This window comes from Chionomys nivalis, chromosome 14 (assembly GCF_950005125.1).
Source record: "Chionomys nivalis chromosome 14, mChiNiv1.1, whole genome shotgun sequence".
NCBI lineage: Eukaryota > Metazoa > Chordata > Mammalia > Rodentia > Cricetidae > Chionomys > Chionomys nivalis.
In genome coordinates, this window is record NC_080099.1 from 37,742,864 (window position 1) to 37,759,200 (window position 16,337).

Genomic DNA, 16,337 nt, shown 5'->3' on the forward strand with positions numbered 1-16,337 from the left:
ATTTCTTTGTACCAAATCCCTAAAAGCAACATATTCTAGCACTGCAATATTATGACAGCATATACAAGTTAGAGGAAAAACTCTAGGAACTTTGTGTTCTCATTTACCTGATGTCACATTAATTCATTTAACATTTTCCCCTCTGAAAGCCCAGTGTGTCCTGAACACTATTCCCGGCCTAAAAACACAAGCATGCTCAAAAAAAAATTATCTTCACCTTCCCAAACCGATGAAGGAGGAAGAAAATTTAGACAAACATTTTTAATAATAAAACAGGCAAGTCCGAAGAAAAGGCTAAATTTGGAAAGAAAAATAGAAGATGTGTATGTTGAAGCTATTTGCCAATTTTATATAAAGTAGTCAAGAAAGAAAGGCTACCCTGAGTTACCGAGATCAGTAAAACAAACGAACAAAAACGTCCAGGAGAGGCAGAATGTTTCTTGGGGGGAAGACTCAGCAATGAGCTGAGAGTTGCAGTGAAGAAGGTCACCAAAGGAAAAATGATAGGGTTAATGGAAATAACAGTTTCTACTGTGATCACCAAAACCAGGCACACTGTTCTTTACTTGTAACACCCACAGTAAATACCAGAGGACAGATCATGATTTTTGAGACCTTAATCTGCTTATAATAACAATTTCCAAAGGTACACACATTGCCCACAGAGAATTGTGCCAACGTTGGAGGAAAGTAATCACTATTCAGAAATTACTGTTGACATAAGGAAAGAACTTGCTTCAGGTCCCTTTTCTTTTATTTCAATCTTCAGAAAGTTCTTGAAATCCCCTTGGTAATTTTGCTCACCGATCATACTGGATAGAAAATCGTCATTTTCTGCAAGCATCCTGGCTGATCAAAGTGCTAGAATCAGATGGTAGGCACACTCATAATAGGGGTCCTATGAGCTAAAACAAGTGAGAGGCATTTGTGATGGACCGGTTATCAAAATGTGGACTTTTCAGTGCAAGAGAATGGAGAAGGAAAGCAGCAGTGGGAATCAGGAGCAGAGTGCACAGCTGAGACCCTGTATCATAATTCTGATTTGTGAACAAAGCAAAACACTTCAAGTGTAGGCAGTGTACATGGAGTTCCCAGGGGCATGCAGCTTCTTTTAGAAAGAAGGTAGGAAAAAAGAGTCTAGGAGAAATACAGCCAAGTGGTACAAATCTGTAAGTATATCCAGAAGATCTGAGTCAAAAATAGATGGAGAATGAAGGCAGAAGACAGAAAGATCTTTTAATTTGTTTGACCAATAGCATTAAGAAGGTCTGGTGAGATGGTCCAGTGGTTAATGGTTAATGTACATGCTATATAAGCATGAGGACCACAGTTCAGATCCTCAAGAGCCACATAAATGCCAAGTGCAATTCTAGTCTCAGAAGGTAGATACAGGATCCCTAGAGCTAGATTTAAGACTAGCTATATCAGTGGTCTCTGGGTTTGATTGAGAGATCCTGCCTTGGTGGATAAGATGAAAGAGCCTATCTAGTGAGGATGATTTCCACATCAACGTTGGGCCTATAAATGGATGCACTCATACACATGTAAATGCACCCACATTGGGATACTTACCCACATGTATACACACACATGCATGTCATGAAAATAGGGGAAAAGTTTTAAGAAATAGCTCTTATTCATGATAACTCAGACAAGAAGTTTCTACCAAGGATGTGCTGTTTGCTTCAAGTAAGTGCAAACTTCCAAGTACAGATGGAGAAAAATAAAAAAAAAAACTCAACAGTAGCAAATGTGATTTCAAAATCTGTCAACAATCATTTGGAAAATTACAGTGAATTAAAGATACAAAAGATCTACAGACAAAAGAAAACATTACATCAGCAAACTAGTGCCTACCCAAATCCTTCTAGTATATTGTTGTAGGATATACTTGTATGTTCCTGGCCACTCAGACTCCTGAAATAATTACACAGAAACTATATTATTTAAATCACTACTTGGTCAATTAATTAAGCATATTGCTAGTTATCTCTTATGACTAGAATCAACCCATCCCCATTATTTTATATTTTACCATGAGGCTCGTGGCTTACGGGAAGTTTTCTGGCATGTCTGTCTCTGGCAGCAGCTCCACTGCTACTTCTTTTTTTAAAATAAAAAAGGGGGGAGTTCTCTGGGACAGTGATCGTGTACCCCATAAAGATTTATCAGTTGCATTGCTTTAATAAAATGCTGATTGGCCATTAGCCAGGCAGGAAGTATAGGCAGGGTGACCAAGCAATGAGAACAGAAGAATTCTGGGAAGAGAAAAGGCCAAGTCTGCAGCTGTCATTCAGACACAGAGGAAACAAGATGGGAATGCCTCACTGATAAAAGCTACCAAGCCATGTGGATAACACAGACAAGAACTATGGGATAATTTAAGATGTAAGAATTAATTAATAAGAAGCCTGAGCTAATAGGCCAACTAGTTTAAGATTAATGTAAGCCTCTGTGTATTTCTTTGGCACAAACGGCTGCAGGACTGGACAGAACAGAAACCTCAGTCAACAAATGGCATCACTGTGGACAGCTGCATCCACATAAAACCTGAGAGAGCTTGGGAAGTAATTCTAGACAAAAAGAAAGAGTTAAGCAAGACTTCTTGGTAGCAGCATTTTCTCAGGTGGGCTCTGTTTGCTAGAGACAAGCATGTCTCATTTAAGAGAGGCTTCCTGATTTAGCTTTAGCTACAAAAACCTCACAGCTCTTTTAAGAGGCCCCACCACCAAACACTTAAATGGTGTTGATGATGCTTCTTGTTGGTGGCAGGGACCTTGAAACTCCATAAAACTGTGGCAACAAGCATGGCTCCCACCAGTACCTCTACAATGAAACTAGATTCTCAGAAATCTAAGGAATGGCATAGATCCAGCTGTCAAGCTATGGCTTTAATCCTAGCTATATTGCTTAGCAAATTAAAGACTCATGTGATTAGTAAAAGAAGCATGGAATCAAATAGAAGACCTGGATATTAGCCCACAAAGCTATGAACACCTGATTTTTGACAAAGGAGTTAAAGTATTCAATGGAAGAAAGCATCTTCAACAAATGGTGTTGGCATAACTGGATGTCAACCTGTAGAAGAATGAAAATAGATCCATATCTATCACCATGCACAAAATTCAAGTCCAAATGGATTAAAGACCTCAATATAAATCCGACCCCCAGACTGAACCTGATAGAAGAGAAAGTGGGTAGTAGACTGCAACACGTGGGCACAGGAGCAATACAGAAAGAGACCTTATCTCAGAATAAAAGGCAAAACAAGGCTGGGAATACAGCTCAGTGGTCCAGGACTAGCCTGTCTTATGAACAGCTCTAGTTCCAGGGCTCAAAGAAACAGATGCATGCTTCACATATAACATGCATTTCCCTACAAGCTGCCCTTTCCGTTTTCTGCCCCCCTTATAACTTGTTATTTGCTTTGTTCTCTGATGCAAGCAAGCTAGCTCTAGGGAAGACAAACATGTTTCCCCCTGCCCCCTCCCCCCAATGCCCTTACTCCTTGGAGAAAATGTCATAACCCTGGTTTTCAACATCTCATCACAAAGATTTGTGCCTACGATTTGGGCTTCCTGTTTTCTACTTTAAAAACCACTCTATTGCCCGGCGGTGGTGGTGCACGCCTTTAATCCCAGCACTCGGGAGGCAAAGGCAGGCGAATCTCTGTGAGTTCGAGGCCAGCCTGGTCTACAAGAGCTAGTTCCAGGACAGGAACCAAAAGCTACGGAGAAACCCTGTCTCGAAAAATCCAAAAAAAAAAAAAAAAAAAACAAAAACAAAAACAAAAAAAAAAAAACCACTCTATTCCAGTGCTCTCAGTGATTAGGCACTGCCCACAGCCTTCCATCTTTGGGGTAAAATCTCTTGGTAGAGCTAAGAGGCTTCTTTTCCTCATCGTCCTACACTCTCTACGTCTCACTCCCCTCTCTTATTTTTATTTCTTTATTTTTTGTCTACTAATAAATAGGTTACTTCACATTCCTGTTTCTAGTTTTTTTAGTTTAGGTATGTGATGTGTACTTGTGTATATGATGCATGTGTGTGTTGTATGTGTGTATGTATTGCGCAAGTGGTGTGTGAGGTGTGTTGTGGGTTGCATGTATGTGTGTGCAGTGTGTGTGGAGAGATGTAGTGTGTGGTATGTATGTGGTATGTGTATGTGGTGTGTGTGTGGTTTGTTGTGTATGTGTGTGTTGTATGTGTTTGGGGATGTGTGATATGTGTGACTTGTGTGTATGTGTTATGTGTTGTGTCTGTGTGCGTTAAATGTGAGTGAATGTGTGTGGTGTGTGTATGTGTGGTGTGTAGGGTATATGTATGTGTGTGGTATATGTGTTTGAGGGTGTAATATGTGTAGTTTGTGTGTGTATGTGTGGCATGTGTGTGTCTGTGTGTTACATGTTTGCATGTGTGTGTGATGTGTGTTTGGTGAGTTGTGTGATGTGTGTGATGTGTGTGTGGCTGTGTAAAGGCATAGGATGACATCACTTGTCTTTCTCAGTTATTCTTTGCTTTACTTATATTGAAGCAAGATCTCTCACATGAAGCCAGAGCTGACCAATTTGGTTAGTTTAGTTTTCCACCTTGCTCTCCAGATTCCCTGTATCTACCCTCTGCTCATTCTGGGACTACAGACAGGCCAGCATTTTAGGTAGGTGAAAGGAATCTGAATTCCAGTCCTCATGCTTCTGTGCCAAGTGTTTTATCCAGTGAGGCATCTCTCCAGTCCCTCCTTTCCTTTTCTTATTGAGGATATTAAGTTCCAGATTTGGGGCTTAAGCAGCAGAAAGAGCAGCTTATTTCCTGAGTATCGCAAATAAAGATCCTCCCAACAGGACGATCACTAGGAAAGAGAAGCTTATGGCATTAATTTTGCAGGATCTTTACTAACAGCAGTAACTTTATCTGTAAAATGCACACAGAATCTGTGGGCTCATGGGAGATATGATACTTTTATGAATTTATAGATTAATGAGAAGAAAGGGAATAGACCATACCTTATTTTCCAATCAGTGTGTAAAGATTCTTCCTCCTGCCAATTTCAGGAGACCTCAATTCATGAATTCATTTTCATTATTGTCCAATGCATCATGCCTGGCTATTCCATATTGCCTCCTTGAGCAAAAGGTAACAACACCAGTATTACTCACAATGCCACAGTTATTTAGACCCTGTTTATAATTTCAAAGGCTTTTCATTTTTGCCCCCCAGTTTTCCAAGTCTACTTATTGAACGTTGGTTACATTATTGCTTCTAGAGCCAATCATAATACTGTCTTCTAATGACCCACAATTTATTAATATATTTCATATCCACAAATGTAATTTCAGTTACACAATAGAAAAAAATGAAATGGACTTTTTTGTGGGGGAGGGGTTGGTTTCGGAGACAGGGCTTCCCTGCATAACAGTCCTGGCTGTCCTGGAACTAGCTCTTGTAGACCAGGATGGCCTCAAACTTACAGAGATCTGCCTGTCTCTGCCTCCCGAGTGCTGGGATTAAAGGCGTGAGCCACTACTGCCTGGCAGAAATTTGTTTTCTACACATGTTAAATATACTGTTAAGATTATATGATATGAAATTAAAAACCACATCTTCCAACGCCACATCTTCTTTGAACTCTTTAGAACACAATCCTGCCATTCCTACAGTGTGATTTTCAGGATTGATGTGCACCTATTACTCCCTTCATGCTGCTGCCATTGAGGAGAATAAGAGAGATGTTCCTATAATGTCAAGAAATGTCCCCATTGTCTGCTTGCCCACTTAAAGAGTGTAATATCATTATATCAACTGGAGGCAAAAGAAGAAAGCCATCAGCTTGAATGCCCCACTAGAAACATCAGCACAATGATCTAGAAAGATCTGAAGAGAGATAAACACAGACACTCACAGGAGTGTCCCAACATTTGGCAATGAACGGTAGAGAGAATGTAACAACTTCCTGGTGTGAGCATCAGGCATTCATGGATACAAAAGCCTCCTTTCTGCTTCAAAAGCCCAGATTTTGAAGACGAGAGATGATCCTGCAGTCACAGATTGAAGTGTAAGAAACAGACGATGGCTCCATGCCTATGTATGGCTCAAGCTTGAGAGAGAGTGGCAGAACTATGCAGAATGATCATGTGAAAACTGATGCAGTAGCCTAATCTTTCACACAGTCAACAAAAGAAATGTTGCCTTTCTAGATGCAATGACCAGCTTTCTAGATGACCATTCTCTAAGGAGGACCCAGTGGCATGAGCTTAGTCATGGTATTTCAGGATGTTCTCAAAGATATAAATGACATAGTTCCTCTGACTACCTGATCAGTCTATCACATAGGATGCAGAGCCCCAGATACTCAGGATGGAAGGAAGTGGGCTTGGCACACACACACACACACACACACACACACACTCACATCCTAGCTTATTCTCAAGACATATTGGAAAAGTAACATTATCAGCCACTAACAATTCTAGCCATCACATGTAGATTCAGAAATATTTAAGGACACATCCCAGTTCAGGGCCTGAGGTGGAGGTCTGACTTGCTTTGGTCTAAGAGTGATTCTGCTCCCTCAACACAGCTGTTAGGTCTGTCATACCAAGACTACGCAGCACACACTTGCATATAAAATATAGTCTCCATTTACAGAATGGAATTAAGTGTCAGTATTTCTTGACATGCCACAAATGATAAGCTATTCCATTATCTGAATAAATATGAAGCACATTTATTTATTCTACTTCCTAATTATTGATGACAGTGAAGCAGACAAAGGTATCAGGCAGCTGGACACCCACCTTCCCCCTCTCCAACTGTCACTGGCCAGGGTCTGAGAAGATAAAAGGGATCTCCTTCTCTGAAACAACACAATGGCCGTGATCTTCTCAGCACAGCACAAGCCGCTGCTCAGCACTGGTCCTCAGTCAACACTTTCGTAAATAATGATGCAAAGTCCCATCACGTGCCTGGCTCTGAAAGTTCACTCAGCTCATTTTCAAACTCCGCAGGGCAATGCATCAGCTGGAGGTTATTGCATTGTGAATGTAACAAATTCGGCCTCTACACCAACAGAGACCTGGAATAAGACCCCCAGCCCTGGCCCCATTGATGAGGCAAACATACATGCAGCCATAATCACTCCACTGAAATCTTATTAATCACGGCAACCCTAGAATAAAACAGGACACAACCAAGACTACAGGAGCAGCACTAATGACTTAGCTTCCTCTGCCGCTGACAGGAAGAGGAAATCATTCATCACATTGAAGCCTGGAGCTCATTTTACACATGAAAAATGAACTTAAGTTTCATTTAATGAAAGCTCGGAAAACAGGTACATTTCCATAATGTATAATTAGGTATTTGCATTTAAGAAAAATATCAAGAGCATTCTGACTAAACGATAAAGATTGCAATGCTTTGCCCAAACAAAGTTCATTTTAAAAGTGCGACAGTTGACCTTTCCATGCTTAGCTTTTTTTCATGCTCTTTACTGCATAGAGCTTCCTTTTGCTCATAGTGACTATCCACCTCTCAACGGCAGGTCACTGATAGCCAACATCTTAAAGACCCCGAAATTCTCAAAACTTCACACCATACATTAGTTTCACGTCAATTTAATTATGCAACCTGATGTGGGATGTCCTTCTGTATATGTGTTGCTCTTACTGGTTAATGAATAAAGCTGCTTTGGCGTGAGGTAGAGCAGAATATAGCCGGGCTGGAGGAGACAGAGTAGGTAGAGTCAAGCAGACACTTGTAGTTGCTGAAGGAGAAGGACCTGGAACCTTTCCAGTAAGTGACAGCCTCATGGCAATACACAGATTAATAGAAATGGGTTAATTCAAGATGTAAGAGTTAGCTAGAAATATGCCTGTGTCATTTGCCTATTAACTCAGGCTTCTTATTAACTAACTAGTAATTTATTAACTAACTTGTAAGCGGATACTTTTTGTTCATTTCCCAACTACTCAAACACCAAAAATCACACCGAAACTGTATTAATTATGACGCTGTTCAGCCAATGACTCATTTAGCTAGGCATATTTTTAGCTAGCTCTTAAATGAACTTTATAAACATAATATTTTAATTAAGAGTCGAAATATACATATAACAAAATTGACCTTCAATTTGTATCAATAAACCAACATCCATACCAATGCAAAGTATTCATCTTTATATCATATCTGCTCCCCCCCTTTTTTTTTAGAAAGCTTGGGAATTTGAGTGTAATTTTCTCCAAACTGCTTCCTGCTGTTTGTTGGGTGAAGTACTTATAAGAGTTCACAGAAACCTTTTGGAGGATCTTATTCCATCAAATTATATTAGCCTGGAAAGAATCCACAGGTTCTCATCCTCTGTGGAAACAAAAGCAGAATCTCTTTTCCAAAGTAACATATCCTTAGACTCAAATTTTAAAGTCAAAATGTTGGTTTATCTTAGCAGCCTCCGGAATTAAATGTCTCTCTGCAGTCAAAAACTACAAAGAAAACACAATAATATGCACAACCCAGACTCTCTGTGTATTTTCCATCTTCATGTGGCTTACTTTTTTACTCTATTACTTTTGAGTATTTATTTTATTATCTTTACTTCTTTAATCTATAACTGTCTGTACTTCTTTTTCTGTCTGTATTGTTTCTTCTCTCCGCCAAACCTACGTACATTTTTTAAACACACTGTGACCTGTTCAGAGGTTTATTTTTGTCTGAATCTGTCTTTATTGTGCATCTGTAAACATTTTCATCCAGGAGTACCTCTTAAAATACTAAGCACCATGGCTAAGACTAAGGCTGCGTTGCCTTTCAGTCCTGCCCAGTCCAAAATGGTGGAGGTACTTTCATGATCAGTTCTGCGAGCCATGCTCACTGCCCCAGTTCCAGGGAAGCAGCCGGCTTATTTCACCATTAAGCAACTAGTAGCACTGTAACTGCACCAGCTGGACCGGATCGGAAGCCAGCTCTTAAAGGAGCTGCACAGTTTTGCTGCTAATGTTGAGTCATAAAGGCTTCTCTTAAAGGAATCGCAACTCTGCTTACCTCTAGCAAACAGAGTCCACTCAAGAAAATACTGCTACCAAGCTGTGCTTAACTCTGTTCTTTTGTGTCTAGAAATCCTTCCTAAGCCCTCTCAAGTTTTATGTGGACGTAGTTGTCCCACGTTGGGCACCACTTATAAGCGGAGACTGCTCGTTTGTTTCCCAGCCACCCAGACCCCCCAAAAAAATCACACAGAAACTGTATTAAATACAATACTGTTCATCCAATGACTCAGACATATTTCTAGCTATCTCTTACATCTTAAATTAACCCATTTCTCTTAATCTGTGTATTGCCACGAGGCTGTCACTTACTGGAAAGGTTCAAGGTCCTTCTCCTTTGGCAACTATATGGCATCTTCTTGATTCTACCTACTCTCTCTATATCTTTTCAGCCTGGCTATATTCTGCCCTGCCACAAGCCAAAGCAGTTTTATTCATTAACCAATAAGCGAAACACATATACAGAGGGACCTCCCATATCAGTGCCATCCCTGTATGGTGCTCTATATAATGGATCATAAAGCAGTGAAAACCATGGTCTACAAGTTCAAGCATTGAGGACCAGGCCTGACTGCTACAACAAATCAGTGAATTTTTTCAATAAACCTGAAAAATAACTCAGACCAACCTTAAGACTAGCCATTACGGCTGTCAGTACTTCCTACTGAGCATCTAGTGTACTGTGTTTGGGTATTTTAGGGGTTTGCAAGCTTGTCATGACTCCCCCAGTAAGTGGGTTTTGCTGTCCTCATCTTCTCTCTGAAGAAGCTGAGGAACTGGGATCAGAGGTGAAACTGTCAGACTCCACGGCCAATAGCATCAACCCATCTGCTGAGTACTGCTTGCATCACATATTCCTGAATGAGATAAGAGGATATTGTCTGTAGCCTAGAGAACATAGCTTTGCTTTTGTTTGACAGGCCATGAGTACCCACTAAGTGGACAAGTGTGCTGGTTGATTTTATATATCAACTTGACTGGATAACTTTATACATCAACTTCACCAGATGCCTGGATGGACTATGATTTTGGTATGGACATATAAAGTTGTCTCCAGATGAGGTTAGCATGGGAATTGGGAGTGGATTTAGTAGACTTCACAGGGGCCCTTTCCAGCACAAGTGCATCTCATCCAATCTGTTAAGGACTTTGATAGAATGGAAGATGGAAGAAGAAATATGTTTTTAAATCTTAATCAGGGGCTGATCCACGATAATTCATCTCATTTCCCACAGCTTTAGTGAAGGGATTTACCACTTACCACTGAGCCTTTGACAGATAGTGTGAGACTCAGACTGCTTATACTGTTGGTGTTCTTATGGCTCCAGATTGCAGATGAGCAATTTGAGAACTCTGCAGCTTACACACACACACACACACACACACACAGAGAGAGACTTGTATTCTCATAAATCAATGTATCAATGTCTCTGGCATGATAGATGTCTCTCTCTCTTCTCTCTCTCTCTCTCTCTCTCTCTCTGTGTGTGTGTGTGTATGTGTGTGTGCATATTCACAGGGATGTGTTGAAATGACTGTAGTATTTTAAGGAAGCAGTGAGAAATAAATTCCAAGTGGACAACACAGCATGGTGGCTCTTAGAAATTGTGGAGAGCAAAGTCTCCCTTTTCTCCAAGGAAGGAGGCACTGTAGCGATAACCTTCTCTATAACTCTCCAGTTCTGTAGCTATGCAATAGGCAAGCTAATGGTGGGTGCCGCAGATCAGCTCCACATGTCACAAAGGCCCAGGCACAGCCAGGGACCTCTCCAATATAAGGATGTATCTGTGGTGTTCTCTAACCTCTGTAGTTCACAAGCTTTGTGGCTCTGGGCAAGAAAACTAAACTCCCAGAACTTCTCTCTTCAGCACTGAGAGAGGACAGCAATATCTACCTGTAGAGTTAATTTAGATAAAGCACCTCCAACTTGAGACACAGACTTTGCACAATGTGGGGGCCTTAAGGATTAATCAAGTTAGTTATCTGTTCTGTGTTAGGTCATCCAGTGGTTTCTGCCAAAATTCTCCCCATTCTAAAGACTCCTATTCCTTTCAAAAGAGGAAAAATCTTATTTCAGTCAGTTCCTTGACTTGTCTCTTTCTCTGAAGCCGAGGTTTATACATATACCACAGGCTGTGGCTCAAGTACCTTCTACAGGTAGCCTTTCTGTCATCGCCTTCGTGCTTTCCACTTGTGGTCAGAGGAGGTTAGGTGAAAAGACAGTGACATATGGGCCTCCTTCCTCAGTCTCCTTCAGTATATGGATAAAAATGACCAGATTCAGAAATGTCCTGATGAACCCAAGGGTTGCAACTCTTTTGCCATTTTTCAACAAGTTTTGACAAAGAGCTTAGTCACATCCTGGGCTCCTGTTCTGGCTTCACTGTAAGAATTAAACCTGAAATTGAATTCCCCTTCTGGCTACATGTGCCTATGCTTTCTACTTCAATTGTTTTAATGGCTGACTGCCATTCGGGAGACTGGAGCGCCTCCTTGCCTTCACCTACTGTAAAAGCCAAAAGACCCATAAATTGTCTGCTTCCCTTCCTGGATGACTTCTCACACTAACAGAAGCACATGGCAATTTTAAGATAAATGAAAATGGATAAGTAAGTGTCTAAGTAAGTAAAACAAGAGGATGTGAGCCCATGCCCTCAAAATCCAAGAATAAATGATTTTGGAGAGCAGAAATAAGTGGCAGTGTTAAAACAATGTCTTCTAAAATTTGCTAGAAACCAAAATCATGGCTGAAGGTTATGTAAAACCAACCTTCATAGAAGATTTTCAACAGCTGACCTAGAGCAGAAGGTATTGCTCTAAGCCATCATGACACGTAAAACCATAGCCACAGTCTGGGAAAAAGTAAGCACATTTAGCAGATATGAAATAGCTGATATTTAACCATACACTTAAAGACAAATTTAAAAGGAACAAGATTATTTACAAAATTTGCAAACGGCTCATGTTTTTGTAAAACTTTGTTGCCTACAGCTTGATTCTCAGGAGTGCATTTAAGTACATTTAACTGTATAAAATAATTACTAGGCTCAGTGAATCTACTGAAAGCCTGACATCTTAGTCCATCGATTCAGAGCAAAGTGATTTCCAGGATGAAGGACAATTAGAATTCTATCCATGCTGTCCTAGAGATTATATTATTTGACAGGAATGCAGAAATGCATCTAATTATTTTTACATTATGTACCGTTCAGCAATTATAATTGCCATGGGAAAATAAAATATATAATTTACCAGTACTGTCCCATGAATTTGCACACTGAACTAAGAATTTGCACCGAGTGTTCGACCCCATGCTGCCTTACGAAATCCTCCCCTTGCCTCCGTGGGTTGTCACATCATAATCTTTGGTTTCTGTCACCCACCTAGATTACCAGTTCCTCAAGGACCTAGGGGCACAAGGCTAGGACATGAGTACACAATCAGCAAATGTCACAGGGCAGTGATTGATTATAAACTGCCAACACTGGTGTGCTAGCCAAAAACAGCTAGGTTATTAATATATCATCTGCTTTCCAACTTCCACAGCAACCCGCAAAATTATCCCATTTTACTCATGGCCTGTGACAGGAGCCGTATTTTTGGTTATTTTATTTTCTCAGATCTACTTCTAGAATGTTTAATAGCCGCTGGCACAGACCAGGTAGTAAATAAATGTTGGATAAATGAACAGATAAATTCCTCCAGTGTAGTTCAGGATACAGTGAAAGGGTCTGCCTTAGCCTAACTTTCCACAGGCAGAGCCATCCTTCCGCACATTTGTTTATAATCTAAATACTCCATAGAAAAACAAGAAGAACAAAAATACATGAGAAAGCTTGGGAAAGAGACTTAGAAGCAGTGGTTGACTAGAGCCTACAATTATTTCCATGGTTTGGTCACTATCTGCTGTCCGCAGTACTGCATAGAATTGGAATATGCCATTCTACCAAGAGAACTATTTTGAGCTAAAAGAATAGGTGATCTCAGAGATGAGAAAAAGAGGTCCTCTAAAACCTTCCCATATCCAACAAAAATCAGGAAACTCCTAAGAAACGACAACTTTCTCTGGCTCTCCTCCCCCAGGGGTGTTTTATGACCATGAAGAAGAGGGAAGCAGGAGCCAAGAGCGACCTCCACCGGGAAAGCTTACTACGACAATTCTATTAGTCTCCCCATACACTTCCCTCCCCACAATCTGCCCCTCTGTGAGCTGAAAAGTCTTTCCTTTGTCTTGTCGCACCCCTGCTCCCCCATTTACTGCTCTGTTCAAAACTGTATGGAACTCTCCAACACTGCCGCTAAAAGGGATCTTCACTTTGCTTCTAGGCCCCGTATCATGAGGAACAAAGAGTCAAACAAAATTCTCAAAATGTTTCAATTCCTCTGTCTTAGCTGAGTTTATTTAGAAGAGCCTTGGTGTACAGACCTAAGGATGTACATAGAAAAGGGTTTCCCACCTACACGAGCTCAGACAGTTCTTTCCCTACATTAACTGTATTCATACAAAGTACATGGCAGTTTTTAGTTGGATATAGAAGGCTGACACCTGACCTCACTAATCACTAAAGTCTCTAGACAGCTGTCTGTCATTCAGAGTGAGCAAACACAGCCTTAAAGAATAGCAAGAGTGATTCTGGCCAGACATGCAAAATGGTATCAAGCAGACTAGATTCTGAAAAGGCCCTCCCCTAAAGTGACTAAATACTCTTTTGTAGAGTTTTGTTTTTTTAAAGGAAAAAAGATAAAACTGTTTTTTTTTTCATAAAACTGATTTAATGCTTTGAAAACTTTCCAATCAAACTCCTGAATGATGGCTAAGGCTCCCGTCTGCTCTCCGACCCATGACTCACTACCCATCCTTAAGTGCATTCCCTTGTCAGTAGCTGAAGTCAAACACGAAGCAGTTCAGACATGGGCTACTTGATTAAATTAACTTCTGCTGTCCAAGCTTTGGATATAAAAAAAAAATTCACCCAGTGGGAGGAATTATTTTCCTTTGAACTGAGACAATGGAAACAGATTCCGTTACTAAGTTCAGAATAACATGTTTTGAAGGACTATGCCTTGTGCCTGTGTCCATAACACATGTTGTTTATCTTTTCATAAATCATTTTAGTTTAGTCTGGAAAATAAAACCTAATATAAAATTGATATTTCCTGATCTTTGTCCACCTAATTGCATTTTTTACTTCTAATTAGCTTTGTAAAATAAGGGTTATTTAAAATATATAGCCTTTTGACATTAGTTTTTATCTGGTGTTTATACTTACTGGACTGATCCCAACAAAAGTTTATTTTAGGTACAGTCAGCATAAATTAATTAATGGTTAAAAAAAACAAATCAAGTTGGGTCAATGTGTTTTTGGCAGAGTTTGGGTGTTCCAAGAGCCTTGTGAAAAGTAAGTGTCTTCCAGCATCTGTAATCTTAGCACTCCTGTGATGGGATGGGAGGTGGAGACAAGACTATCATCCTGCTAGCCTGGAGTATTTGCCACAGCAGAAATGAGAGCACTATCTCAACCAGACAGATCGACCCCTAAACGTTGTCCTGTGACATCCAATGGGTGGGAGATGGCTCAGCAATAAAGCACCTGTGGCTCTATCCTTGGGCCCCTAATGAGAAAGCCAGGAGTGGTTGTTTACATCTGTAACTCCAGTGTTGGGGAGAAAGAGACAGGCCGACTCTGGAGTTCATTGCCCAGTCAATCTAGTCAATAAGAAAACACCAAGTTCAGTGGGAGATCTATCTTAAGACAGAGAGCAAACAAAAAAAGCAACTGACCTTGATTTCTGCCTCTAGTTGCACATACATACACATGTTCTCTCTCTCTCTCTCTCTCTCTCTCTCTCTCTTCTCTCTCTCTCTCTCTTTCTCTCTCTCTCTTTCTGTCTCTCTCTCCCTGTCTCTCTGTCTCTCTCTCTCTCTCTCTGTCTCTCTCTCTCTCACACACACACCAGAACTTTAGTGTCATTAAGAAAGACAGAAATCTAAGTAGATTTCTACCCAGCTGGTTTTGATATTTGACAAAATTTGAAAACCACCGCAACAGCTCCTTGTCCCTCCCCAACTACTACTACTACATGCCACTACATTTGAAGTATTTATTATATGTGTTAAACACCAAGTTCATAGAAAGTACTATGCACATAAGTAGAAAACTGTCTAGAAAATTTCCATAGCAATAACAATAAAGCTTTTCACATAATTGACCACATTTAAGGGGTCCCCAGCATCATGTGAATGAGTGGGTCATTTCACCTCAACTGCTAAATTATTATAACTTATAATAAAGTTAATTATAAAAAGGTGTTATAAATTATCTTAAAGTATAATTGTTTTCCTAAATCCTCCATTGATTTCTAGAAGAGCCTTCCATTTGTCCTGGGAAGATGTTATTTTTCTCACTCTGAAGGGAAACGCTATATTTGGTCTTCAGAGAGAGCTCGAGGCTGCCAGTCTCTCAGTATTTACTCCTAATTTGTGAGGTCAAATGAGAGGAAATCACTCTTTGTGACTGTAAAACCCATTCACCTAGAAGAGTTCCTTAGCAAGCACATTTCTAAACCACTCTACTCCTTGACCCACAAAGATTATTATTACTGGGAAATGGATGAGACATTAAAACAGCGTGTGTGTGTGTGTGTGTGTGTGTGTGTGTGTGTGTGTGTGTAAGAAGGCAGTTGTTTCTGTTGGTCATAAATCTAGCACCAAATCTGCCCTGATCCTTATAACCTCTAAAAGTATGAGAAATAATTTCCTCTTGTTTGTAAGATACACGCCATAGACTATTTTGTTATTGGAACCCAAACAATCATGCACTAAAAGAACTAAATATTGGCACTAGGTTGACTTCTCTCCCTTACCCACACCACCATATGGTAGATGAGGTCTCGCACCCCAGACCCCTAGAGGTCTTTTTGAGGTGGGAGAGTCATTCCAGAGGTCACTAGAGCTGGCCCTGCCTCTCACAAGCTACAACACTGGGCAGAACGGCCACTACACCCTGGCTAGACAACACAGTACAACTTCCACAACAAGATTTTCTTTATTTTTTTCTCTTTTATTTTAAATTTTACCTGTTTTATCCTGGAGAGAGGGTGGGGATTGCAAGGGTAGAGGGTTGGTAAAAAAGGATGGAGCAGGAGATGGATGGATGAAGAAGCATGATGTAAAATCCACAAAGAATCAATGAAAGTTTAAATTTCAAAAAAAAAAATTTCAAATAAACTATGAATGGTAGAAACCATTTGTTTCCTTTCTCCTTTTCTTTTTGTTTTGTTGTTTTGGGGGGGTTGTTT

General features: G+C 40.3%; 1 protein-coding gene across 3 annotated transcripts in view; it reads right to left on the bottom strand.

Moving 5' to 3' along the window:
* Kcnn2 (potassium calcium-activated channel subfamily N member 2) overlaps positions 1-16,337 on the bottom strand; it is a 358,512-nt gene that overhangs the window by 292,879 nt on the left and 49,296 nt on the right. The window contains exon 2 of one of the 3 annotated variants that reach the window (XM_057788670.1): positions 5,004-5,121. The exons of the other annotated variants lie outside the window; for them this stretch is intronic. The gene's annotated coding sequence lies outside the window, so the exon portion shown is untranslated. The remainder of the gene's footprint in view (positions 1-5,003; positions 5,122-16,337) is intronic. 3 annotated transcript variants of the gene reach the window in all.